Source organism: Bubalus kerabau, chromosome 4 (assembly GCF_029407905.1).
Source record: "Bubalus kerabau isolate K-KA32 ecotype Philippines breed swamp buffalo chromosome 4, PCC_UOA_SB_1v2, whole genome shotgun sequence".
In the NCBI taxonomy this organism is placed as follows: Eukaryota; Metazoa; Chordata; class Mammalia; order Artiodactyla; family Bovidae; genus Bubalus; species Bubalus kerabau.
In genome coordinates, this window is record NC_073627.1 from 94,515,695 (window position 1) to 94,542,634 (window position 26,940).

A 26,940-nucleotide genomic window follows, 5' to 3' on the forward strand; every position below is an offset into this window, starting at 1 on the left:
ATGGCAGTTCAGGGATCAGGAAGCCAGAATGGAGACACCTCTGCTGCCTCTATTATATGCTCCACGGTAGAGAAGGGAAGCTGAGCACTGCTGTCGAAACAAGTTCTGTTTCTTACGCTTACTTGACAGCAGAAAAAAATCAGAAAGGGGCAGGAAGATGACCTCAGCCTTTTGGATCCTGTATGGATATATCTCAATGGGTGTAACCTATTTCTAACCCAGAAACAACTTACTTCCTTTACAGTCATAAATCAGACTCTCAGGAACTCTTGTCTTTGTAAATTGTACTGCAGTTCCTCAAATTTCTCTTGTATGCATTAAAACTCCATTGACTGCTCTGACTTGTTCTGTTGTTTCCAGATGTTTCTCAGTTTCTTAACTTTGAAAAGTGAAAATCGCTCAGTTGTGTCCTACTCTTTGCAACCCCATGGACTGTAGCCCACCAGGCTCCTCTGTCCATGGAATTCTCCAGGCCAGAATACTGCAGTGGGTAGCCTTTCCCTTCTCCAGGGGATCTTCCCAACCCAGGGATTGAACCTGGGACTCCAGGATTGCAGGCAGATTCTTTACCGTCTGATCTACCAGGGAATTATTTTCAAGTTGGCTGCACACTCTTGCCAGTTTTCACTATAGGTAGCTTTTCCTCTTTTAAAAAATAATTATCAGAGGGATGGTATGGGGAGGGAGGAGGGAGGAGGGTTCAGGATGGGGAACACATGTATACCTGTGGCAAATTCATTTTGATATTTGGCAAAACTAATACAATTATGTAAAGTTTAAAAATAAAATAAAATTAAAAAAAAATAAAATGAGAAACCTAACTTGCAAAAAAAAATTTATTTATTTATTTTTAATTGGAGGATAATTGCTTTATAGTATTGTGTTGGTTTCTGCCATACATCAACATGAAGCTCTTCCTCTTAATTAAAAGAAAATTATTAAAGAGACTAAATTTTAGAGACCTGCACCAGCACTGTTATTCTGATACAAATGCTGACGGTCCTTTAGGTTCTTTTAAGTGTTTAGATCAGCTAAGAATTAGTAAGGAAACTCAGCTTCAGATGGCAGCAAATCAAGTAGACTCTTAATATCCTCTTTTTAACAAAGTCCATTTTGTACTGTATATCAGGGTGTCAAGTGTATAGGTCAGTGGCTAAATGCCTCACTTTTCATTAGGGGGCTCAGAAAAATCACTGAGTCTTATTGTTAACATTTAGATATGTCTCACTTTGTAAGATTCCTTGGCAAAACAGAATTCTCATAATAAGCAAGTTCTGAGTATTAGCATTTGCTCTAAGGGAGTAAAGAGTGAGAAATGTGAAAGTTGCCTCGACCAATTCTGGGGCAATCTGAGCATCAAAATAAGTACAGTAACGTATTACAGACCATTGAAGATAGGTCTCCTGGAGTCCATATGGATGGTGACCAACTAGACAAGTGGAGGAGATGGGAGGGATTTACTTTGAGCAGAATGCTAAAGGCCAGTTGGTAAAAGTGGAGGGAGTGCTGGAGGTGGTAAAACAGTGATCAGCTAGCCTGGGAAAGATGAGTCAGGCAGCCATCATTGTAGGTGACAGAGACAAGTTTAGGGGAGGAGAATGTTCTTGATCTGGTCTTACCCTGGTCTCACCACGGAGTCCTTATGACTTATAAGACAGAAATAGTAACTATGCAGTGGAGAGATCACATACTACTTTGACCAGTGATCAAAGTTAACATTACCAGTGGGGGCAGACAAGATCTGTGCCTCCAGCTAGAAGTGACCTGAAGAGGACACAGGGTCTCTTCTGTACTAGTCTAAACTGAATCTGATCATAGGAAATGTCAGAGAAACTTTAAATAAGGAAGGTTCTATTAAAAAAAAAAAAAGAGGGCTGTACTAAAAAAATGTCGCTGTCTTGAAAGGCAAAGAAAGGCTATGAAAATGTCCCAGATTAAAGGAGGCAAAGGAGATGGAACAGCTAAATGCAATAGTGGACCTGAGATGAGCTCCTGTACTGCAGGGAAAAAAGCTGCAAAGCAGAACTATTGGGTTAATTGACAAAATTGGAAAATGGACAGAAGTTTAAAGTAGTTAAATTTTCTGATGTGGATAACTGTACTGCGCTTAGGTAAGAGAATATCTGTATTTAAAAAAAATACACACTGGAATATTTAGAGGTAAAGGGTCACAATATACATAATTAACTTTCAAATGGTTTAGAAAAAAATTCTAATCTATTGAGATAGAGAAGGGAAAAGAAGGTGGGAAGGGAGAGGGAAAAACAGAGTATAAGGCAAATGAGACAAAATATTAACATTAGATGAATCTGCATAAATGGCATACAGGCTTTCTTTGTACTATGTTGAAAGTCTGAAATTATTTCTAAACAAAAAGTTTTGTTAAAAAGTTGTCTAGACATTTCTAGAAAGTGCTTTTCACTTATACTGGGCACAAAAGGATTTGGGTTATAAAACAAATTTAGTTGACATGTCATCCTACCTTACTGTGCTTGAATTTTTCTCTAGATATGTTGGATCTGCTTATTGCAAAATGCTTTTAACCTTTTAAAAATGTTGTTCAAATTGTTCCTTGTTTTTTTACATTACTAAAGTAGTTCATCAAAGCAGTCCTGTTGTAAAAGATTTAAATCTGATGCCACAATATGATTTTTCACTTTATCATTCCTTCCCTGCCCATCCTTAGAAAAAAATAGCATTGAAGTTTGACTTTCCCAGGAATAGACTTTGCATTTAATGAATCTGGGAGATACTTCCTCTGTTTGCTTTACGTTTTACCCAATGAAGGGAGAGTTGCTGCTGCTGCTGCTGCTGGGCTGCTAAGTCGCTTCAGTCGTGTCCAACTCTGTGCGACCCCATAGACGGCAGCCCACCAGGCTCCCCCGTCCCTGGGATTCTCCAGGCAAGAACACTGGAGTGGGTTGCCATTTCCTTCTCCAATGCATGAAAGTGAAAAGTGAAAGTGAAGTCGCTCAGTTGTGTCCGACTCTTAGCGACCCCATGGACTGCAGCCGACCAGGCTCCTCTGCCCATGGGATTTTTCCAGGCAAGAGTACTGGAGTGGGTTGTCATTGTCTTCTCCGAAGAAAGAGAATTAGGTAATACAGTTGTACCATACTTTAACTACTTCCCTGTGAAGAGCATTTGGGTTGTTTCAATACAGTATGTACTATAATAGATGGACCCTTGCACATGTGTGTGTTTTAACAGTATAGAATCCTAGGAATAGTACTGCTGTGTATACTTTGAAATGTTTGATAATACATGCATTTAAATCTTTAATAAATACAGCAAGGTTTCCAAATAGGCTCTATATACATGACATTTTTTTAAATATGAATATACCAAGACTGACTTCTAAATAGTAGCAACGGTATATGTTCTATTATCCAACATCTCTGCCAACTGTGGGTATTATCAATTAAAAAAATGTTTGCCAATCCTATGGACAAAATAATACTACTTTTTAGGTGCACTTTTCCAAGATTATTGGCTATGGATTTCTTTTTCAATGCGCTGTTTCTTCACACCCTGTATCTATTATTCTTTTGGCTGTTTGTCTCTTTCTTATTGGCCTGAAAGAGTTCTTTATAAATTGTAGGTAATAATTTTTTGTCCATATGCAGTACCTTAAATATTTTCTCCTTGCCTGTCTTAGAAGTTTAAAATTTTTATGTAGCCAGAACTTTTACTCTTTTCTTTATGGCTTTTGGGTTTGGTGTCTTATTTAGAAAGATTGTCTCTGTCTTCAAGGTTGTAAAGAATACTCTCCATACATCCATCTCTTGTTTTTGTAGTTATCTTTTTAATGTATCTAGAAATTTGCATATGGGTTTCATTTCACTTTTGTCCCAACAGATAACCAGTTTCTTCAGCATCATTTATTAAGTAATTCATTATTCTTTCTCCAACTTAAATTTTAACTGAATCATAAAATAAATTCCTATGTTTACATATCTGCATTCTTTATTATGTTCTATTGATCAGTTTATATCTGCATTCTTTATTATGTTCTCTTGATCAGTTTATATCTGCATTCTTTATTATGTTCTATTGATCAACATATATGTATTTTCCTGTGCCATTTCCACAGTTTTAATTTGGCAGGGAAAATTCTGTAATATATTTTCCTTTTCAGATAATTTTAGAACTACTTGCCAGGTTCCACTTAAAATCTGCTGGAATTTTGATTGACTGAACTCTACATGAAAAGTTCTTAGGTCATGATGGTTAGGATCTCAGGCTATGGAGTCAGACCTAGTAATAAACCATTTATTAGCTCTGGAATGATAATTGCACCTATTTTAGGGAAACACTGTCTAGCTTATATGAGACAATATATTGAAATGCAAAGCATAATACTTGGTGCATGTATGTGCTAAAATGTCTTATATATTAACAGCGCTGATATATTCAATCACAGTTCTGTAGCTTATTAATGAGAGAACCTTTTCAATGACTTAAACTGTCAGGCTTCTTTCTAGTAAAGAATCCACCTGCAATGCGGGAGACCTGGGTTCAATTCCTGGGTGGGGAAGATCCCCTGGAGAAGGGTATCGATACCAGATCAGTATTCCTGCCTAGAGAATTCCATGGACAGAGGCTACAGTCCATGGTGTCATAAAGAGTCTGGCATGACTGAGCGACTAACACTTTACTTTCAAGAAATTGTAGGGTATGTGTATACCTACTCACACATGCACATACAAACATGTACGTGAACAAAATTTCAGTCTACAGTGATGATTAATATATAATGAAGTGCTTTCCTGGATCCTCTCACTTTTTATTCATTCTTTCAAGTAGTGTTTCTGGTGTGGCTGCCATGTGTAGACCCTGGGCTTGATGCCTGGGGATATGCCTCATGCAACTTAAAGGCTGGAGGGAAGATAGACAAGATACAAAGAACCACACACTCAACTTTGCACATGAGATATATGGCATGAAGAGAAGTTAGAGTGTCTCCATAGCTCTGGCTCAGTTTGATGATGTTCATTTTGTCAATTAGCTCAGTTTGTTGAATTTAAAAAATTGATTTCTCAAAAACAGTTTAAAAAGTTTAATGAGTGTGAATATAGATCACAGATTCTGAAGTTTTTTATGGGTTCAAATTCTGATTCTGTCACTTGGATGCTTTGTGACTTTGGGCAGGTTACTTAACCTCTCTGTGTTGCAGTTTCATCATTTGTTAACTGGGGGTAATACTAAGCTACTTCAGGGGGTTGTCATGAAAAGCAAAGAAGTTAATATATATGAAAGTGTGTAGAACAGTGCCTGGTACATAAAGAGTGCTGTAGAAGTGTTAACTATTATTATGACATCATCAGCATCAAAATTTTTAACACTTAGTATGGAATTATTTGGGGCTTCCCTGGTGACTGAGACAGTAAAGAATCTACCTGTGATGTGGGAGACCCCGGTTCGATCCCTGGGTCAGGAAGATCCGCTGGAGAAGGGAATGGGTACCCACTCCAGTATTCTTGCCTGGAGAATTCCATGGACAGAGGAGCCCGGTGGGCTACGGTCCATGTGGTCACAAAGAGTCAGACATGACTGAGTGACTAACGCTTTCACTTTCATGGAAGTATTTACTTTTTCTTAAGTTCTTTTAAAAACCAACATTCAGTTCAGTTCAGTTTAGTCGCTCAGTCGTGTCCGACTCTTTGCAACCCCATGAATTGCAGCATGCCAGGCCTCCCTGTCCATTACCAACTCCCAGAGTTCACTCAGACTCACGTCCATCCAGTCAGTGATGCCATCCAGCCATCTCATCCTCTGTCGTCCCCTTCTCCTCCTGCCCCCAATCCCTCCCAGCATCAGAGTCTTTTCCAATGAGTCAACTCTTCACATGAGGTGGCCAAAGTACTGGAGTTTCAGCTTCAGCATCATTCCCTCCAAAGAAATCCCAGGGCTGATCTCCTTCAGAATGGACTGGTTGAATCTCCTTACAGTCCAAGGGACTCTCAAGAGTCTTCTCCAACACCACAGTTCAAAAGCATCAATTCTTCGGCACTCAGCCTTCTTCACAGTCCAACTCTCACATCCATACATGACCACTGGAAAAACCATAGCCTTGACTAGATGGACCTTTGCTGGCAAAGTAATGTCTCTGCCTTTGAATATGCTATCTAGGTTGGTCATAACTTTCCTTCCAAGGAGGAAGCGTCTTTTAATTTCATGGCTGTAATCACCATCTGCAGTGATTTTGGAGCCCCAAAAAATAAAGTCTGACACTGTTTCCCCATCTATTTCCCATGAAGTGATGGGACCGGATGCCATGATCTTCGTTTTCTGAATGTTGAGCTTTAAGCCAACTTTTTCACTCTCCTCTTTCACTTTCATCAAGAGGCTTTTGAGTTCCTCTTCACTTTCTGCCATCAAGGTATAATTGCATGTGATAAAATGACCCATCTTAACTGTACAAATTAAGTTTCATAAATATGTTCACCCATTTAACCACCACTATAATTAAGATATTGAACATTTGCATCAGCCTCAAATGTATCAGTTTCCTGGTGCCCTTCTGTAGTCATTTCAAGTTCTTTCTAATGCATTTGTTTTCTCAGAATTATAGTTTTTGTCTTTTAGCATGTTTAGAATCTTTAATTCATTAAATTTTTTTTGATGTGTAATGTATATCAAGTTTGAGACACAAATTACATGATCTATTATGCTAATCCCTTCTGGCAGTTTCTTCCTTCTGCTTTTTTGAATAAATTTCTATATTTAATTGCTTCTTGTTAGAAGCAAAATTGGAGAAGGCAATGGCACCCCACTCCAGTACTCTTGCCTGGAAAATCCCATGGATGGAGGAGCCTGGTGGGCTGCAGTCCATGGGGTTGCTAAGAGTTGGACATGACTGAGCGACTTCTCTTTCACTTTTCACTTTCATGCATTGGAGAAGGGAATGGCAACCCACTCCAGTATTCTTGCCTGGAGAATCCCAGGGACGGCAGAGCCTGGTGGGCTGCCCTCTATGGGGTCGCACAGAGTCGGACACGACTGAAGTGACTTAGCAGCAGCAGAAGCAAATGTCAGCATTTTGCATCGGATTGATTCAGTTAATTTGTCTTATAGTATAAAGTTTATTTCTCTGTATAATACAAATATGTAGATATGCAATTTAGCTTCTTGGTGAAATTTTCCTGATGTTGACAAAGGAGTATTATGTTGACTGTGGGAGTTAAGCAGAATTTAGCCTCGAAATTTTAACCTTTTCTTTCTTAGACTCCTCGAAGGACCAGATTAGTGTCCTTAGCATCCCTGCTTTGCTAGCACCGATAATTCTCAAGTATGTATATCCTGGGAGGGAAAGTATTGAGTGGTCCAGTATTTGACATAAACCTTTTTCTTGCAGTAATGAATGCAATCATTTAATAAGAGCTGACATTATCAATTACTTAATATTGACCAGGCACCATGCCTAACCCTAATACATCTCATTTAATTCTTTGAATCCCACGAGTTCGGTATTGTTATTATGATGAATATGAATCTTAGAGAAGCTAATTACAATAACTTGCCCAAAGCCACACATAGTTAAGAATTGATGGAGCTGTTAGTGGGACTCACACGCACAGTCTTAGCATTATTTATTTCCCCCTTGAATTTGAAACTTGCAGGCTGTGGGTTTTTGGGTAAATAATTCCTGCTATTTTATAGATTTTTCACATCTATTTCTTATTCCATCCTCAAAATATCCAATGGGGTAGGGAAGGAAATTTGATATTTTATCCCTTTATGCAAAGGTAGGCAAACTATCTATGAAAGGCCAGAGAGTAAATATTTTCAGCTTTGTAGACCTTGTGGTCTCACTTGCAATAACTCAGCTCTGAGGGTGTGAGAGGAAATATATAAATAGACAACATGTAAATGATCGAGAGTGGCAGCATTCCAATAAAACTTTATTTACAAAAACAGGGGGCAGGCTGGATTTGGCTTATGAGTTGTAGTTTGGTGACCTCTGTGGCAGTGGACTGGTCTCTTTGAGGACATTGGGGCGTGTCAGCCGGTGGGGGCGGGGGCAGAAGCAGGATTGCTAGTGCAAAGTGTTGTGCCCTGTGCACTCCCCTACCTTCTGCAGGCTGTAGCACTCAGTACCCCCAACTAGTGCCTTTAGAAGTTTCAAGTCCCATCAATAATAGTAGTGGTAATAACTAGTGTTTTATCCTGGATGCTTTGTACTCTGTGCTTTTCAATGTGTCATTTAATCAGTGAACACACCAGTGAGGTGGGAAACTGAGGTAGAAGAAAGGAAAAGGCTTGCCCAAGGTCACAGAGCTAATAGGTGGTGAAATGGATTTGAACTCAGGGAGGCTGATTCTGAGCACCTGAGCTCAGGTCTGACTCTTAACCTATCTATCCCATGTAATGGGCTTTTTCAGTTTCAAGTTACCTTTGAAGCCTTATTCTTTAGGAACTACCTCTTCCCAATGGTTAACAGATAAGATCTATATTCTATTTTAAAAACTTTTGCTTTGGAGCAGAGCTATAAGTAAGGGAATGCTAATTCTGCCATCTTTCTGTCATTGCTGGAATATTTGAGGGTTGAATAAGATGATGCAAGAGGTTTCTTTTTGCTTATCCTTAGGCTGCTCTGGAGGCTCAGTTGTAGAACCACTTTAATGATCACAAAAGAAATTATTTGTTAGTATTGTGTCAGTACTGAGCTGGGTGCATTAAATACATTATCTCAGTTTAAGCCTCAAAACAGTGCTATAAATTAAGTGGTATTATTCCCATCACATAGATGGAAAAACAGAGGTTCATCTATGAGATGTTGGGTAAGTGAATTAAATCTCCACAAGTCTTAGTTTTCTTATTTGGATATAATAATAACTGTATCTCTTAGAGTCATTATGAAGATTAAATGAGTTAATGCACATTAAGGATTTAGAGCAGTGTTTGGCACTCAATAACCTTTTATTATTGTTGTTATTGTCAGAATATATTAACAGTAGTAATAGTAGAGGTAAAATGTTTTTTTAAATTTTATTTATTTATTTACTTTTGCCTGTGCCGTGTCTTTGTTGCTGTGCGAGGGCTTTTTCTAGTTGTGGCAGGGAAGGCTACTCTCTAGTTGCAGCCCATGGGCTTCTCATTGTGGTGGCTTCTCTTGTGGGACATGGGCTCTAGGGTAGTGGGCTCAGTTGTGGTGCACGGGCTTAATTGCCCGTGCCATGTGGAATCTTCTCCGAGCAGGGATCAAACCCATGTACCTTGCATTGGAAAGTGGATTTTTAGCCACTGGACTACCAGGGAAGTCCAGGTGAAATTTTTTTTTTAATGATTGATTGTGAATTGGAAATAAGCATCTAAATGTCTAACATAGGGGCTTCTCTAGTGGCCCAGCAGTAAAGAATCCGCTTACTAATGCAGGAGACATGGGTTGAATCCCTAATCCAGGAAGATCCCACGTGCCGCGGAGCAACTAAGCATGTGCGCCAGAACTATTGAGCCTGCGCTCTAAGCCCTGAACCACAACTACTGAGCCCACCAGCTACTGAAACCCGCGCCCCACCCAGAGCCTGTGCTCGACAAGAGAGGCCACTGCAGTGAGAAGCTGGTGCACTGCAAGGAAGAATTTACCCTGCTTGCTGCAGCTAGAGAAAAGCCTGAGTAGCAGTGACGACCCAGAACAGCCAAAAATAAATAAATAAAATTATATAAAAATGTCTAACACTAATAGACATCAACAGATTGAATTTATGGTTATTTATTCATAGGAAGAAGTATCCGCTTTCTTCATTTTACTATTTATTTATTTAATTTATTTGTCTGTGCTGAGTCTTAGGCGCATCATGTGGGATCTAGTTCCTTGACCAGGGATCGAACCCAGGCCCCCTGCCTTGGGAGCATAGTCACTGGGAGTCTCAGTCACTGGACTACCAAAGAATTCCCAGCTCCGTTCATTTTAAATTAAAAATACCTCTATTTGTGATGGTTTCAAAATTAAATAGCTTGAAATGGTAAAACTCAGTCTCTTGGTTCTGTTTGTAGCTATTTGTTTTATATGAAATTATGCTCCTGCAAAAATGGTATGCCCCAGATATTCCTCTGTTTACTATAGCTTTGTAGGACTGGCACCAGAGGACAGGAGTGCTTGACGTATTAAGTGATTGCCAGGGTTCATTTTACAACCATAAAAATAGTAGCTGAGGACTAGTACAGGGAAGTAAAATAATTTACTAATTTTTGTTCAACAAATTCAACAGTATACCCTTGTAAAAGAACTTATGTTTTGCGTATACAGTCTTTATCACACACTGTACGTGGCTGTACACATTTTGGGTTTGTACATGCCCATTCCTCTCTGAGGTTACATCCCAAACTGAATTTTGTAATAATGACAATTTAAAGTATTTGTTCAATGTCAATTTTGACTATATGTGATTTTCCTTTTATGTACTTGACTTAGAACTTAACCCTTACCTTAAGCTTCAACTCAACTCCATATTTATAATGAAATGCAGAAAGGACAATATTTCCCCCTTCATAAAGTTAACTATTTCATTTTTTAAAAAACATACTTCTCTATATGTTAGTAGAAACTAAAGCAATGCTGAGCTTCCCTGGTGGCTCAGTGGATAAAAAATCTTCCTGCAAATGCAGGAGACCTGGCTTCTGTCACTGGGTTGGGAGGATCCCCTGCAGAAGGGAATGACTCCCCACTCCAGGATTCTTGCCTGGAGATTTCCATGGACAAAGGAGCCTGGTGGGGTCCATGGGGTTGCAAAGAGTTGGACACGACTGAGCGACTAACAGTTAGAGCAGTGCTGTCCAGTTCATTTGTTATTTGTGAGGGTGACATCTGGTGGTTCTTTTTAATTTCATGTTTTCCCTGTGCTTGGTTGTTAGAAACACCAAAGAATCATCATGTGAACTGCTTTGCCTGGTCCTTAACACACTAGCTGGCTATTGAGGGTTGAGTTAGTACCACTGATAGGACTCTGACAGCCCAGCCCTTTGTTTGGATGCAGTCCCTCTGGATGCCAGCCTTCAGCGAGGAATTTTATTTTAGCATGTGTGATGGACAGTCACCTCCCTTATTGGGGAGGATTTGTGTTGAATTCAGAGAATCTAGGCTTTTGAGTAAGGGATGGTATCTATGCCAGCCTCTCTGCTTTCCTCATGAGGAGGCTAGAGCCCCATGAGGTTGAGTGTATTAACCAAGGTCACGTTGTTGGCCAAGGTCACTGCTCCCCAGTGAGCTGAGGCCTTGGGCTCTGTGCTCATGAGTTATGTTTATCATGTTGAGTAACCCACTGAGTAGGAAGAGTCTGGGCACTGAAAAATAAGAGATGAAGGCATTTTCGGATGGGAGAAGTAAGGCAGTTAACATTTTTTGAGTACCTATTTGCTATAAATATTCCCATATTTCAGCCTCTTTTCTCTCTTTCAAAAGAAGATGCAGAATCTTTAGTGGGAAAGAGTTCTTGAGGAAGTAGAGTGAGGGATCCCAGCTCTGTGTCCATGAGTCCACCGATTCACCCCATATCTGAGAAGTTAGTGTCTTCAGGAATGGTATTTACTGAGTCTGTTTTGAGTTGGACCTTTACATGCTATTGTCTCTCTAACATCCTTCCAACCACTTGGGGAGATGGTTGGAATCCCCATTGCTAAGAGTCTGCAAAGTGCAAAAGTACTGTGTTGGGTTACCAAGTGGATTCAAAAGGAGTATGACAGCCCTTGCTTTCAGTAAGGGAGTTCTGATAGGTTCTTAGGAAAATCAGTGGAGCAGGATTCAGAAGGCTAGAACCTCCCCAGGGGTGGGGTAGAGCTGAGATTGAGACCCACGTGGGTTCCACTTCCTGGCCTAAATTTATGTTTTCCACTCTCTTGAGCTGGAAATGCACTTAAGTGAATCTTTGAATAAAATCTGACTTACGAACACATGACAGTGGCTTAGTTAAAATACGCTCAATTTATGTATGGGCTCAATGTAATCTTTCCTAATGAAGTGGCTGTCACTCCAGATTTCCTATTTTCACTATGAGATCTGCGATTTTTTGTAAATTTGAACCTTGAAAAAAAAAAGACAGGACTTACGGGGTAATATTAGAGGACTTCCCTGGCATGAGAGAAACTCGAGAATTATGTTAATACTATACTTGGAGAATGTGTGAAATCGTTTTCAACCACAAGTGATGAGTGCTTCAAAGTTTCTCAGGCACACATTTTTCTTTTTTTTTCTTTTGGCAGTTGATTTTTACTATTTATATTTATCTGAAATTTAAAAACTCTAGTTTTGAATAGTGTATGTAAATCTCCAGTTTTTTGATAAGCATATCCCAGAAAGTAGATTTTATAAACCTTCTGGGCAAATGTGGAAGATAAACTCTGTGTCTGGTTCTTTGTCTGTTCTTTTTAAGAATTCTGTTCATAACCTTGGGAAGGTTGCATTTTATGCACTTGAAGGGCCAAGTGGGCACGTGGGGGTGTGAAGAATCTCTCGTATATGGGCCCCCATCACTTTCCTTCCCTCTGACTAAGAGCTCTATGGGTCAGTTGAGTTTTAATGTTAATCTTTAAAGGGGAGGTATGAGCAGTGATTGCACCCTTCAGATCCAGTACTGGGAATAAACTGAAGCTGAGGTTTACATTTGGCTCCAGAGAGTCTGGGGCATTGACGTTCCCTCCTACAATAGGAACTTATTAAAAAATGCAGCCTATAAAGTGCAACTGGAAGAGTTTAAATGCTCCAAAAGGCCATGGATGGCAGATGTGAGCAGAATGAACAGTTCTCTCTGACACATGAGCTCAGGACACATATATTAAAAAGTTCTTTGCCCCGATTATTTTCTAAGAGTCATTTCATGGATATATAATAAATTTGTATTTTTAGTTAATTAACCTTGATTTAGGAAAACCAATACTTTATTGAAGTAGGGAGTGATATCACTTAGGTTTATGCATTTCCCATATGATTCCTTTAAATGTACTTTTTCCTTTTACGTGTGAGAAGATTTACATCCAATATTTGAGGAGCCCTTCTGGTGTGTCACTAAGATGATAATAAAGTGTAACAACTGATGTCAGTTTGGTTTCCCATTTTGGACATCTTGATCGACCAGGGGACAATGTCATGAGGAGGAGTGTCTGTGGTTCTTAGGACCCTAATACCCACGATTCGTAATCTCTGCACTAATCCTTTGAGAGGCTAGGGCATCCTCTTTATGGTTCATCTCCCTGAGAATAGTCCAGATGTGACCCAGAGCCAAGTGTAGAATCTGTTACTTCTCAGAGTTCTCAGCAGCTCTGGGGTTCTTTGAGTCCATGGTACCAAACACACAGCTTCATTGGTCAATAGAATGGAATGTTGGGTAAAGGCTCCGGTGGGAAGGGTCTGATGCTATGGGGTGGGGAGTGGTTCTCATTGAGGAAGAAGGTGTCAACAGAGCCCCTTCAGACCTTGTCATCCCTCCCTGAAGAACAACAGATGGATGAGAACATGGAGGCTTTGGCCCACAGTCCTATTGAAATCATTCAAATAGGAGAGGGAAAAATGGAGAAAGAGACACAGGAGGAAGATGAGAAAGAGGAAAAGGTAAGGGGAGAAAGGAAGAGGCCATAGGGAAGTGATTCAACTTACTGGATTTGCAGTACCTACTTTTAATTTTTATCATGTTCCTTCCTATTCCCTCTCCTTTCTTAGAGTAATATTTACCACATATTTCTTTTCATACCCCAAAGTGAATTAAAATTCAGATGGGGAGACCTGAAAAATTTGTAAATCTATTTGGTCTCTTTGGAAATTAATAAAGTATTTAAATTCCTGCATATTTTAGTAGCATATTTGTTATCTTTAGTCTTTGCCTCTCTCCCTTAGGGCAAAAAATAATATGATTATCTTCATCATTAGCATCTCCATTATTTAAGAGTCTTAAAGAAATAAACACTTATTAAAAACTTGCTGTCACTTAAATGCACTTGCATGCATTTTTGCTATTCAGAATGTTACAAATGAAGATGAAAATGGTTTAGAAAAGCTTTAGCAGTGATGCAGCACCCCTCATTCCTTTTCCTCACTTCTCTGTTCTGTATCCAGGATCCTCCATCCCGCTGGGGGAAGGAAGTCGGGTTTCAGGCTCCCTACCCAGCAGGGAGCAGGCCCTGGAGTGGTGGGTGGCCTCTGGAAGGTTGCCCGCAGGGAATCTCTCACCTAACAAGGTTAGTCCATTTGCTGAATTGCAGAATGAAACTGCTCAAAGTAAAGACCTCTTATCTCAGGACAAGGGTTCTCAGCTAGCCAGTCTTTTAACAATTATCTGCTAATAGTTTTTGAAGTGCAGAGCACTGTGTTGGGTTATAAAGTGAATTCAGGAGTCAGATGGCCCTTGACTGCAGCCAGAGTCAAGATAGGCTCTTGAGAAAGTGAGGTTCCGTTGGAAAGGCAGCATGTGCTTAGGAGCCAGGTGTGGCTCAAATAAACATTTATTACACTTATGCCCAAGAGTAGTGGCTCCTCAGGGTTGGCCCTAGCATGGGAGCTGGGGAGGCTGATGCAGCAGTCTTTAAGGATGGAACTAAATGCTGAGGCTTTCCGCTGAGCACATCTCTTTTGTCAGCAGTGTGAGTTTTCTTGTGTTGTTGTTCTGTTGCCCAGTTGTGTCTGACTCCTTGTGACCCCATGTACTGCAGCATGCCAGGCCTCCCTGTCTCTCACCATCTCCCAGTTTGCCCAAATTCATGTCCATTGCATTGGCCATGCCATCTGGCCATCTCATCCTCTGATGCCCTCCTCTCCTTCTGCGCTCAATCTTTCCTGGCATCAGGGACTTTTCCAAAGAGTCATCTGTTCACATCAGATCAGATCAGATCAGTCGCTCAGTCATGTCCGACTCTTTGCGACCCCATGAATCGCAGCATGCCAGGCCTCCCTGTCCATCACCAACTCCTGGAGTTCACCCAGACTCACGTCCATCGAGTCAGTGATGCCATCCAGCCATCTCGTCCTCTGTCATCCCCTTCTCCTCCTGCCCCCAATCCCTCCCAGCATCAGAGTCTTTTCCAATGAGTCAACTCTTTGCATGAGGTGGCCAAAATACTGGAGCTTCAGCTTCAGCATCAGTCCTGGAAAGTGAATATTCAGGGTTGATCTCCCTTGAGATTGACTGGGTTGATCTCTTTGCTGTCAAAGGACTTTCAGGAGTCTTCTCTAGCACCACAGTTCAAAGACATCAGTTCTTTGGTGGTCTACCTTCTTTATGGCTCAGCTCTCACAACCGTATGTGACCACTGGGAAGACCATAGCCTCGCTTATGTGGACCTTTGTCAGCAGAGTAATGTCTCTGCTTTTCAACACGCTGTCTATGTTTGTCATTGCTTTCCTGCCAAGAAGCAATTGTCTTCTGATTTCATGGCTGCAGTCATCATCTGCAATGATTTTGGAGCCCAAGAAGAGGATTTTGTCACTGCTTCCACCCTTTCCTCCTACTGTTTGCCATGCAGCAATGGGGCTAGCTGCCATGATCTTAGTTTTTTTAATATCTAGTCTTAAGCCGGCTCTTTCACTCTCCTCCTTCACCTTGAACAAAAGGCTCTTTAGCTCCTCTTTGCTTTCTGCCATTAGATTCTGGAAGACCCAGCAGTGGCCACAGGACTTAAAAAGCTCAATCCTCATCCTAGTTCTCAAGAAGGGTGGTACTAGAGAATGTGCTAACTTAACCATCGGACAATTGCACTCATCTCCCATGCTAGTAAGGCCATGCTTGAAATCTTGCATGCTAGTCTTCAGCATTATGCAAACCAGAACTTCCAGATGTCCAAGCTGGGTTTAGAAAAGAAAGGGGAACCAGAGATCAAATTGCCAACATTTGCTGGATTATAGAGAAGGCAATGGAATTTCAGAAAAACATCTATCTCTGTTTCATCGACTATGCTAAAGCCTTTCTTGTATTACTTTCCTTAAACTGGAAGGACTCTGGATGCTTCTCTGACTGTATTTCTTTCAACTGGACCCCACATGGTGTATGGGCTTCTCAAGTGGTGCAGGGGTAAAGAACCTGTCTGCCAATGCAGAGGACATAAGAGATGTGGGTTTGATCCCTGGGTTGGGAAGATACTCCTGAAGGGAAGACCATGGCAATCCACTCCAGTATTCATGCCTAGAAAATCCCATGGACAGAGGAGCCTGGTAGGCTGCAGTTCATAAGGTTACAAAGGGTCAGACATGACTGAAGTGACTTAGTAGCAGCAGCCACATGGTACACTTACCTAGTGGTGCAAAGTGTCAGGGAAACCAACTGTTGTAATCACTGGGGAAGTGAAAACCAGCAGTGGTGAAGCACTGGGAAGTTGATGGTGAGTTTAGAGAAGCAAACACCAGAGGTAGAAAAATCTTGTTATGCTCTGTGAGAAATGCATGAAGATGTACGGATATTTAGTGTTGGATGGGAGACTGTTGACTAGCAGTTCCTTGCAGATCAGGTGCCAAACCTAGCGGTCCTGATGGGAATCCACTGAGGAAAGGAGTGGATATGACTCTCATAAAGATATAAAGTGGACATGTTGAAACTTTTATTTAACCCATCACTGAGGGAAACCAGTGAGATGGTAAACTGATTCACGGACTGTTTGTGGAACTGGGTATTTATAGACTTCAAACAAGAACAATGTTAGCTTAAGATCCCTAGGCTACAGATAAAGCTGGATAGTGTCCTACAGGGTCATAAAACTGTAATCTTTGAGGTTTCCTTACCATTCCGAAATCTGCACATTAATAAATAATCTCATAGTATCTGGCTTCTGTTCAGTTCAGTTGCTCATTTGTGTCCGACTCTTTGTGACCACATGGACTGCAGCATGCCAGGCTGTCCTGTCCATCACCATCTTCCTGAGCGTATTCAAACTCATGTCCATTGAGTTGGTGATGCCATCCAACCATCTCATCCTCTGTTGTCCCCTTCTCTTCCTGCCTTCAATCTTTCCCAACATCAGAATCTTTCCCAATGAGTCAGTTCTTTGCATCAAGTGGGAGAATCAAGTATTGGAGTTTCAGCTTCAGCATCAGTCCTTCCAGTGAATATTCAGGACTGATCTCCTTTAGGATGGACTGGTTAGATCTCTGTGCTGTTCAAGGGACTCTCAAAAGTGTTCTCCAACACCACAGTTCAAAAGCATCAATTCTTTGGCTTTCAGCTTTCTTTATAGTCTAGCTCTCACATCCATACATGACTCCTGGAAAAACCTTATCTTTGACTAGATGGACTTTTGTTGGCAACTAATGTCTCTGCTTTTTTAATATGCTGTTTAAGTTGGTCATAGCTCTTCTTCCAAGGAGCAAGCATCTTTTAATTTCATGGCTGCAGTCACCATCTGCAGTGATTTTGGAACCCAAAAATAGTCTCTCAGTGTTTCCACTGTTTCCCCATCTATTTCCCATGAAGTGATGGGAACAGATGCCATGATCTTAGTTTTCTGAATGTTGAGTTTTAAGCCAACTTTTTCACTCTCCTCTTTTACTTTCATCAAGAGGCTTTTTAGTTCCTCTTCACTTTCTGCCAGAAGGGTGGTGTCATCTGCATATCTGAGGTTATTGATAATCTCCTGGCAATCTTGATTCAAGCTTGTGCTTCTTCCAGCCCCGCGTTTCTCATGATGTACTCTGCATATAAGTTAAATAAGCAGGGTGACAATATACAGCCTTGATGTACTCCTTTTCCTATTTGGAACCAGTCTGTTGTTCCATGTCCAGTTCTAACTGACCTGCATACAGGTTTCTCAAGAGGCAGGTCAGGTGGTCTGGTATTCCCATCTCTTTCAGAATTTTTCACAGTTTATTGTGATCCACACAGTCAAAGGCTTTGGCATAGTCCATAAAGCAGAAATAGATGTTTTTCTGGAACTCTCCTGCTTTTTTGATGACCCAGCAGATGTTGGCGATTTGATCTCTGGTTCCTCTGCCTTTTCTAAATCCAGCTTGAACATCTGGAAGTTCACAGTTCATGTACTGTTGAAGCCTGGCTTGGAGAATTTTCAGCATTACTTTGCTAGTGTGTGAGATGAGTGCAATTGTGCGGTAGTTTGAGCATTCTTTGGCATTGCCTTTCTTTATGATTGGAATGATAACTGACCTTTTCCAGTCCTGTGGCCACTGCTGAGTTTTCCAAATTTGCTGGCATATTGAGTGCAGCACTTTCACAGCATCATCTTTCAGGATTTGAAATAGCTCAACTGGAATTCCATCACCTCCACTAGTTTTGTTCCTAGTGATGCTTCCTAAGGCCCACTTGACTTTGCATTCCAGGATGTCTGGGTCTAGGTGAGTGATCACACCATCGTGGATATCTGGGTCATGAAAATCTTTTTTGTGTAGTTCTTTGTGTATTCTTGCCACCTCTTCTTAATATCTTCTGCTTCTGTAGGGTCCATACTATTTCTATTCTTAATTGTATCTATTTTTGTTTTTTTTTTTTTTTATAGCACAGACTCAAAATTTATTCTGTTATTATCTCTATCAGATCAGATCAGATCAGATCAGTCGCTCAGTCGTGTCCGGCTATAATTTATATTAAATAACAAATTGACACTATTTTGTGTTAAATAAGTTGTACAATAAATGACATTTGTTCAAAGTAAAAAAAAAAATCCTTCTCTAAGCTTTTATAATATTCTGAAGTGTCAGATAGCTTAGTCTGACGGTTTGCTGCCGCTGCTAAGTCACTTCAGTTGTATCTGACTCTGTGCGACCCCATAGACGGCAGCACACCAGGCTCCTCTGTCCATGGGATTCTCTAGGCAAGAATACTGGAGTGGGTTGCCAGTTCCTTCTCCAGTTGTGCCCATCTTTGCATGAAATGTTCCCTTGGTATCTCTGATTTTCTTGAAGAGATCTCTAGTCTTTCCCATTCTATTGTTTTCCTCTATTTCTTTGTATTGATCTCTGACGAAGTCTTTCTTATCTCTCCTTGCTATTCTTTGGAACTCTGCATTCAAATGTGTATATCTTTCCTTTTCTCTTTTATGTTTAGCTTCTCTTCTTTTCTCAGCTATTTATAAGGCCTCCTCAGACAACCATTTTGCTTTTTTGCATCCTTTTTCTTGGGGATGGTCTTGATCACTGCCTCCTGTACAGTGTCATGAACCTCTGTCCATAGTTCTTCTGGCACTCTGTCTATGAGATCGAATCCGTTGAATCTATTTGTCACTTACACTGTATAATCAGAAGGGATTTGGTTTAGGTCATACCTGAATGGTCTAGTGGTTTTCCCTACTTTGTTCAATTTCAGTCAGAATTTGGCAATAAGGAGTTCATGATCTGAGCCACAGTCAGCTCTCGGTCTTGTTTTTGCTGAATGTATAGAGCTTTGCCATCTTTGGCTGCAAAAAATATAATCAGTCTGATTTAGATATTGACCATCTGGTGATGTCCATGTGTAGAGTCATCTCTTGTGTTGTTGGAAGAGAGTGTTTGCTATGAGTGGTATGTAGTCTTGGTAAAACTTTGTTAGCTTTTGATCTGTTTCATTCTGTACTCCAAGGCCAAATTTGTCTGTTATTCCACGTATCTCTTGACTTCTTACTTTTGCAGTCCAGTCCCCTATAACGAAAAGGATATCATTTTTGTGTGTTAGTTCTATAGTTCTATAGTGTATAGTTCTATAGTGTATAGTTCATAGTTGTGTGGTCTTATAGGTCTTCATAAAACTGTTCAACTTCTGCTTTTTCAGCATTACTGGTCGGGGCATAGACTTGGATTACTGTGATATTGAATGGTTTGCCTTGGAAGGGAACAGAAATCGTTCTGTTGTTTTTGAGATTGCATCCACCTACTGCGTTTTGGACTCTTTTGTAGATTATGATGGCTACTCCATTTCTTCTAAGGGATTCTTGCCCACAGTAGTAGATATAAGGTCATATATCTGAGTTAAATTCACCCATTCCAGTCCATTTTAGTTCACTGATTCTAAAATGTCAATGTTCACTCTTGCCATCTCCTGTTTGACCACTTCCAATTTGCCTTGATTCACAGAACTAACATTCTAGGTTCCTATGCCATATTGCTCTTTATAGCATCAGACTTTACTTCCATCACCAGTCACATCCACAACTGGGTGTTTTTGCTTTGGCTCCATCTCTTCATTCTGTCTGGAGTTATTTCTCCACTGATCTCCAGTAGCATATTGGGCACCTACTGACCTGGGGAGTTCATCTTTCAGTGTCCTATCTTTTTGCCTTTTCATACTGTTCATGGGGTTCTCAAGGCAAGAATACTGAAGTGGTTTGCCATTTCCTTCTCCAGTGGACCACATTTTGTCTGTATTCTCCACCATGACCTGTCCGTCTTGGGTGGCCCTACATGGCATGGCTCATAGTTTCATTGAGTTAGACAAGGCTTTGGTCCATGTGACCAGTTTAATTAATTTTCTGTGATTGTGGTTTTCATTCTGTTGGCCCTCTGATGACCCAGAGGGATGGTATGGGGAGGGAGGAGGGAGGAGGGTTCAGGATGGGGAACACATGTATACCTGTGGTGGATTCATTTTGATATATGGCAAAAGCAATACAATATTGTAAAGTTAAAAAAAAAAAAAAGAAGAAGCTTATGGAATCTTCCTGATGGGAGAGACTGACTGAGGGGGAAACTGGGTCTTATGGGCTGGGCTATGTCAGTAATACTCTAATGCAATTTTCTGTTGATGGGCAGGGCTGTGTTCCCTCCCTGTTGTTTGACCTGAGGCCAAACTGTGGTGGAGGTAGTGAAGATAATGGCAGCCTCCTTCAAAAGGTCCCATGCACACACTGCTGCACTGAGTGCCCCAACCCTGCACCAGGCCACCACTGCCCCACGCCTCTGCCAGAGACTCCTAGACACTCACGGGCAAGTGTGGGTCAGTCTCTTATGGGGTCACTGCTCCTTTCTCCTGGGTTCTCTTGTGCACAAGAGTTTGTTTGTGCCCTCTAAGTCTGTTCCCCTAGTCCTGTGTAAATTCTGGTGGCTCTCTGGTAGTGTTAATGGCGACCTCCTCCAAGAGGGCTTATACCATACCAGGTCTGCTACATCCAGACCCCCTGCCCCTGCGGCAGGTAACTGAGGACCCGTACCTCTATAGGCGATGCTCTGGCTCTAATCTGATAGTAAATAGCAAAGTCAAACACAAGGACATCATCTGAGAGAATTCAAGAACACTTGGGAGGATTTGTGCGACAGTCTGCAGTATTACCTCCAGAGATATGATGCCCGCTTCTCTCCTCCGCTTCTCCACTCCTGCCCAATTGCCTTAGCTCCTAGTTTTGGATGTTTTTCTTAATTAACATTAAAAAAATACTTTGAAGTTAAAACTGGAGTTGAATCTCAGTTCCTTCACTTACCAGCTGTGTAATATTGCTCAGGTAGTTACCTGTGACTGAATTTACTTGCTACAAATTGGGAGGAGCTTTGTAAAATGCCTGACACATGTTAGGCACTCATTTAATCTTAGTTCTTCTCTTTGTGTGTCAGTTGTGTTTAACTCTTTGTGACCCCATGGACTATAGCCTCTGTCCATGGAATTCTCCAGGCAAGAATACTGGAATGAGTAGCTTTCTCTTCTCTAGGGGATCTCCCCACCTAGGGATCCAATTGGGTCTCCCGCACTGCCGGCAGATTCTCTACCATCTGAGTCACCAGGGAAACTCCTTTTCTTTTTGTTAAGTGAAAAAAAAAAATCACCTTTTGTCTGGTCTTTAGAGACAAAGTTTTCTTCCTCTTTTTATCCTTCTCTTTTGCTTTTTTTCTATTTCTCTTTCTCATTTCTAGTTTATTAGAATAATATCCTAGAACGCTGGTGGATTTTCTCTTTTATGTGGAGGCATTGTATTAAATTTTTATTATTCATCTAAATGGAAAAAAATGATTTTAACATAATTTTTTAATTAAAAAATTTTCCCCAGCTTTGTGAGCTATAGTTAACCTATAACATCATGTAGGTTTAAGGTGTGCAACTTAATGATTTGATACATGACTGTATTGTGAAATGATTACCATAATAAGGTTAGTTAACACATCCATCTCACATCTCACATCATGAGAAACGCTGGGCTGGAGGAAGCACAAGCTGGAATCAAGATTGGCAGGAGAAATATCAGTAACCTCAGATATGCAGATGACACCAGCCTTATGGCAGAAAGTGAAGAACTAAAGAGCCTCTTGATGAAAGTGAAAGAGGAGAGTGAAAAAGTTGGCTTAAAGCTCAACATTCAAAAAACTAAGATCATGGCATCCGGTCCCATCACTTCATGGCGAATAGATGGGGAAAACAGTGGAAACAGTGGCTGACTTTATTTTTATGGGCTCCAAAATCACTGCAGATGGTGATTGCAGCCATGAAATTAAAAGATGCTTATTCCTTGGAAGGAAAGTTATGACCAACCTAGACACCATATTAAAAAGCAGAGATATTACCTTGCCAACAAAGGTCCATCCAGTCAAGGCTATGGTTTTTCCAGTGGTCATGTATGGATGTGAGAGTTGGACTATAAAGAAAGCTGAGCCCTGAAGAATTGATGCTTTTGAACTGTGGTGTTGGAGAAGACTCTTGCAAGTCCCTTGGACTGCAAGGAGATCCAACCAGTCCATTCTAAAGAAGATCAGTCCTGAGTGTTCATTGGAAGGACTGATATTGAAGCTGAAACTCCAATCCTTTGGCCACCTGATGCGAAGAACTGACTCATTTGAAAAGGCCCTGATGCTGGGAGGGATTAAGGGCAGGAGAAGATGGGGATGACAGAGGATGAGATGTTTGGATGACATCACTGACTCAATGGACATGGATTTGGGTGGACTCCGGTAGTTGGCGATGAACAGGAAGGCCTGGCGTGCTGTGGTTCATGGAGTTGCAGAGATTCAGACACAACTGAGCGACTGAACTGAATTGAACTGAACTGAACACATCCATTACGTCACATAGTCATAATTTGTTTGTGTGTATGATGAAAATTTTCAATATCAGCTCTTTGAACAATTTTCAAATATGCAATGCAGTATTGCTAGCTGTGGTTTCCATGTTGTACAGTATGTTTTATTTAGAGAAACTGCTGCATATGATAGGGGATTCACCCATGACTCAGGGGTAATGAATCTGCCAGCAATGCGGGAGACGTGGGTTCGATCCCTGGGTCAGAAAGATCCCCTGGGGGAGGGCATGGCAACCCACTCTAGTATTCTTTCGGGGATAATCCCACAGACAGAGGAGCCTGATGGGTTGCAGTCCATAGGGTCACAAACAGTCGGACATGACTGAACCAAATGAGCACTTCAGGCACATACTGCATATGATAAAGGGAGAGGTGTTACTCAAATTAAGATGATTTCTTACTGGATATAACTTAGTGTTTCTTGTTTTGAGATGCATTGTTGCTGTTGTTCAGTCACTAAGTCATGTCTGACGCTTTGCGGCTTTATGAACTGCAGCATGCCAGGATTCCCTGTCCTTCACTATCTCCTGGAGTTTGCTCAAACTCATGAGTCAGTGATGCCACCTAACCATCTCATCCTTTGTCGCCCCCTACTCCTCTTGTCCTCAGTGTTTCCCAGGATCGGGGTCTTTTCCAGTGAATCAGCTCTTTGCATCACGTGGGCCAAGTACTGGAGACTAAACTTCAGCATCAGTCCTTCCAGTGAATATTCAGGGTTGATTTCCTTAAGGATTGACTAGTTTGATCTCCTTGCTGTCCAAGGGACTTTCAAGAGTCTTCTCCAGCACCACAGTTCAAAAGCATCAATTCTTCGGTGCTCAGCCTTCTTTATGGTCCATCTCTCACATCAGTACATGACTAATGGAAAAACTATAACACTGAGATGGGTATAGGGGTATTACTTGTTTAAGTGTAAATATTAGCCTTATTTCTTTTTAAAAGGAGAGCTGGCTTTCTGAGCTATCTTTCCTGAAGCCCACTCCATGTCTCTGTGCCTGCTGTGTGCTCTGTTCTGGGTTGAGGTTTGTGAGGAGGGGATCAGGTGCACAGAAGCTCTCAGGAGCATGCTTTCTGCATCCCCCCTTCCTGGTACAGGTCGGCCTGGGTGGGGTTAACAGGAATGCTGGAGGGACCATGAGCTGGTGTCTGGCACAGGTAAATTTAATTGGTCATCACAGCTAGAATTGGGTTCCTGGAGAACCTAGTCTTTCACCTTCTCTGCAACCCTTCAGATGGTAAACTGGGCTGTGATTCAAAATGACAAGGTTGGTGATGCCAAGAGCCTCTTCAGACTTTTGATTTGGAGAAAGGAGTCTTTTCTTAGAAATTTTTATATAAGCCAGAGAAGCCTATACATTGGCTTAGGTTCTTTTGCTAGAGGGCCAGCTCCTTTTTCTTTCAGTGGCTGGTTTATGAGCTTCTGATTTTGCTCCAGTCATTAGTCTCTGGAGAATGAGGAATAAGATGGAATTGCCCCTGACTCCACCTCCTTTACAGAGTATGGTATGAATGTAGATCAATAGATCAGGAATCCCAAATTCTCAACTCAGTTCTGCCACTACTTAGAATGTCTCTTCTTTTTCATATTTACACATTTTGTTTCCTGCCTGCCTGCAGAGTCAGTGTGTTGTGTGTGTTTGGTCGCTTAGTTGTGTCTGAGTCTTTTGCAACCCTATGGACTGTAGCCCACCAGGCACCTCTGTCCATGGGATTCTCCAGGCAAGAATACTGGAGTGGGTTGCCAAACCATTCTCCAGGGTATCTTACCAACCTAGGGATTGAGCCCTAGTCTGCATTGCAGGCGGATTCTTTACCATCTGAGTCACCAGGGAAGCTGTAATATGGTATATACATTGTTCAGTATTATTAATCAAATGAGAGAAAAGCTCTTGGGTCCTCTTTCTTCATTTCTGTATTATAGTTCTAAATGAGGTGATGTGATCGCTGCCTTGATGGCCCAAGCTCAAGTCATTCATTCAGCAACATGTATCTTTTGAGCAACAACTCTGTGCCAAGCCCTGGTGATTTCTATGTAGACATGATAAATGAGAACCTGGCCTGATGGAGACAGATTGTAACCACATAAACAAATGAGATGATTAGAGATTATGATATTAAGAATGGTATTGAGAATGAAAGAAATCAGATGATGGGAAACTATTAGTATACTGCTATTCTTAGTAATTTTAATTTGGTTTATTAGAGGATTTGAAAATGGAAAGATGAGAGTGAGTCAGCCATAGGAAGAGTTGAGTGAAGAACATTCTAGGAAAGGGACATGCAGAGAGGCATGGGATGAGTTTGGCTTGTGCATGGAACAGAAGGACAGACTGTGGCTGAAGTGGAGTGAGTAAGGGGGCCAGTGGGCAGAGGGGTAGTCAGAGGCTGGCAGGGTCGTTTAGGGGCTTCATAGATTTTTGAGAAGGAATTTGAATTTTATTTTTCTTTCAGGACTCTACCTTGTTCTTTCTGAAAATTGAAATATAGTTGATTTACAGTGTTTCAAGTTTATATTATATAGGCTTCTCTTGTAGCTCAGTCGGTAAAGAGTCTGCATGCAATGCAAGAGACCTGGGTTTGATTCCTGGGTTGGGAAGATCCTCTGGAGAAGGAAGTGGCAACTCATTCCAGTATTCTTGCCTGGAGAATCCCATGGAGCCTGGCAGGCTACAGTCTATGGGGTCTCAAGAGTTGGACACGACTGAGCAACTAAGCACACACTCTTCAGTCTCCCTCAACCCAGAAGCACAATAAACAAATAACAGGACTAAGCAGACAACACAAGTGTATAGCAAAGTGATTCAGTTATACATACATATATATAGGCCTCCCTTGATGGCTCAGTGGGTAAAAAATTTGCCTGCAATGCAGGAGACACAGGGAACATGGGTTCAATTGTTTGATCAGGATGATCCATGGAGGAAGAAATGGCAACCCATTCCAGTATTCTTGCATGGAAAATTCCATGGACAGAGGAGTCTGGCAGGCTATAGTCCAAAGGGTTGCAAAGAGTCAGACATGACTGAGCGACTAAGCACCTATATATATACACACACGCACACACACATATATTGTGTATATATATTCTTTTTTCAGAAACCTTTCCATTATAGGTTATTATAAGATATTGAATATTTCTTATACTATACAGTAGGTCTTGGATGTTTATTAAATTTGGATTTATTCTATGTGCAGTGGAAAACTTTTAAAGAAGTCTAAAGCAGTAGTATGATGTGAGCTTATTAAAGAAGAGAAAGAGAAGAGTAACTTCAGCTGTTACGTGAATAATTGAATGGCAGGTGTGAAGCGTGGGGGCAGGGAGGCCAGGATGGTCCTGTGTGTGGCTGTGGAAATGGTGGAAGGAATGAGGGAAGGAGGCTTTGAAGATTTGACTAGGTTATAGTGGGTCCCAGATAACTGGATGAGGAGCTTGGATTTGATTTTTGCAGCTATGAGGGAACTTTGTATGTGTAAGTTTGTGTGTGAGTGTATGTGTGTTTCTAAATGTGTGTGTCTGTGAGTTTATGGGTGAGCTTGTGAGTGTGTGAGTCAGTGTGTATGAGTGTGGGGTGCATGTGTGGATTTGTAAGCAGATGTGAGTGTGCATGTGTGTGCAACTTTTGAACAGGCCAGTGGCATAAAGAAAAGGCTGCCCTCTGTGCTGTAGAGAACAGTCCGGTGGCAGGGAGACTTGCTGGGTGGGTAGTGGGGTTGGATGTGACACAAAGGCCCAGGGGTGCTAACGTGGCCAGCCAGGGAGAAAGACATGACTGAATTGGGTAAGTCCTGTTATTTGTCTCATTGTGCTTCTGGGTTGAATGAGACTGAAGACTCCTTTAGAGGAGTCTCAGTTTCTTCAAATTAGCCCAGTTTGATTGCTAGCTGAGTATTTTACTAGTCTTATTTAAAAAAAAAAACAAAACAACTTACCTAAGTTAAATCTCACTTACATTCATGTGCTTGATTTCTCTGAAAGGAGTTACATTAGTGAGCGTTAAGTGGAGTAGTTCTACTGCAGCCCACCCAAACTCCCCACTCTGTTGC

The 26,940-nt window shown here is 41.2% G+C and overlaps 1 protein-coding gene across 6 annotated transcripts in view; it reads left to right on the plus strand.

The window, feature by feature from the left end:
- TTC39B (tetratricopeptide repeat domain 39B) overlaps positions 1 to 26,940 on the plus strand; it is a 154,860-nt gene that overhangs the window by 20,317 nt on the left and 107,603 nt on the right. The window contains exon 1 of one of the 6 annotated variants that reach the window (XM_055578032.1): positions 26,254 to 26,675. The exons of the other annotated variants lie outside the window; for them this stretch is intronic. The gene's annotated coding sequence lies outside the window, so the exon portion shown is untranslated. Of the gene's footprint in view, positions 1 to 26,253; positions 26,676 to 26,940 lie in introns of those variants that run through there. 6 annotated transcript variants of the gene reach the window in all.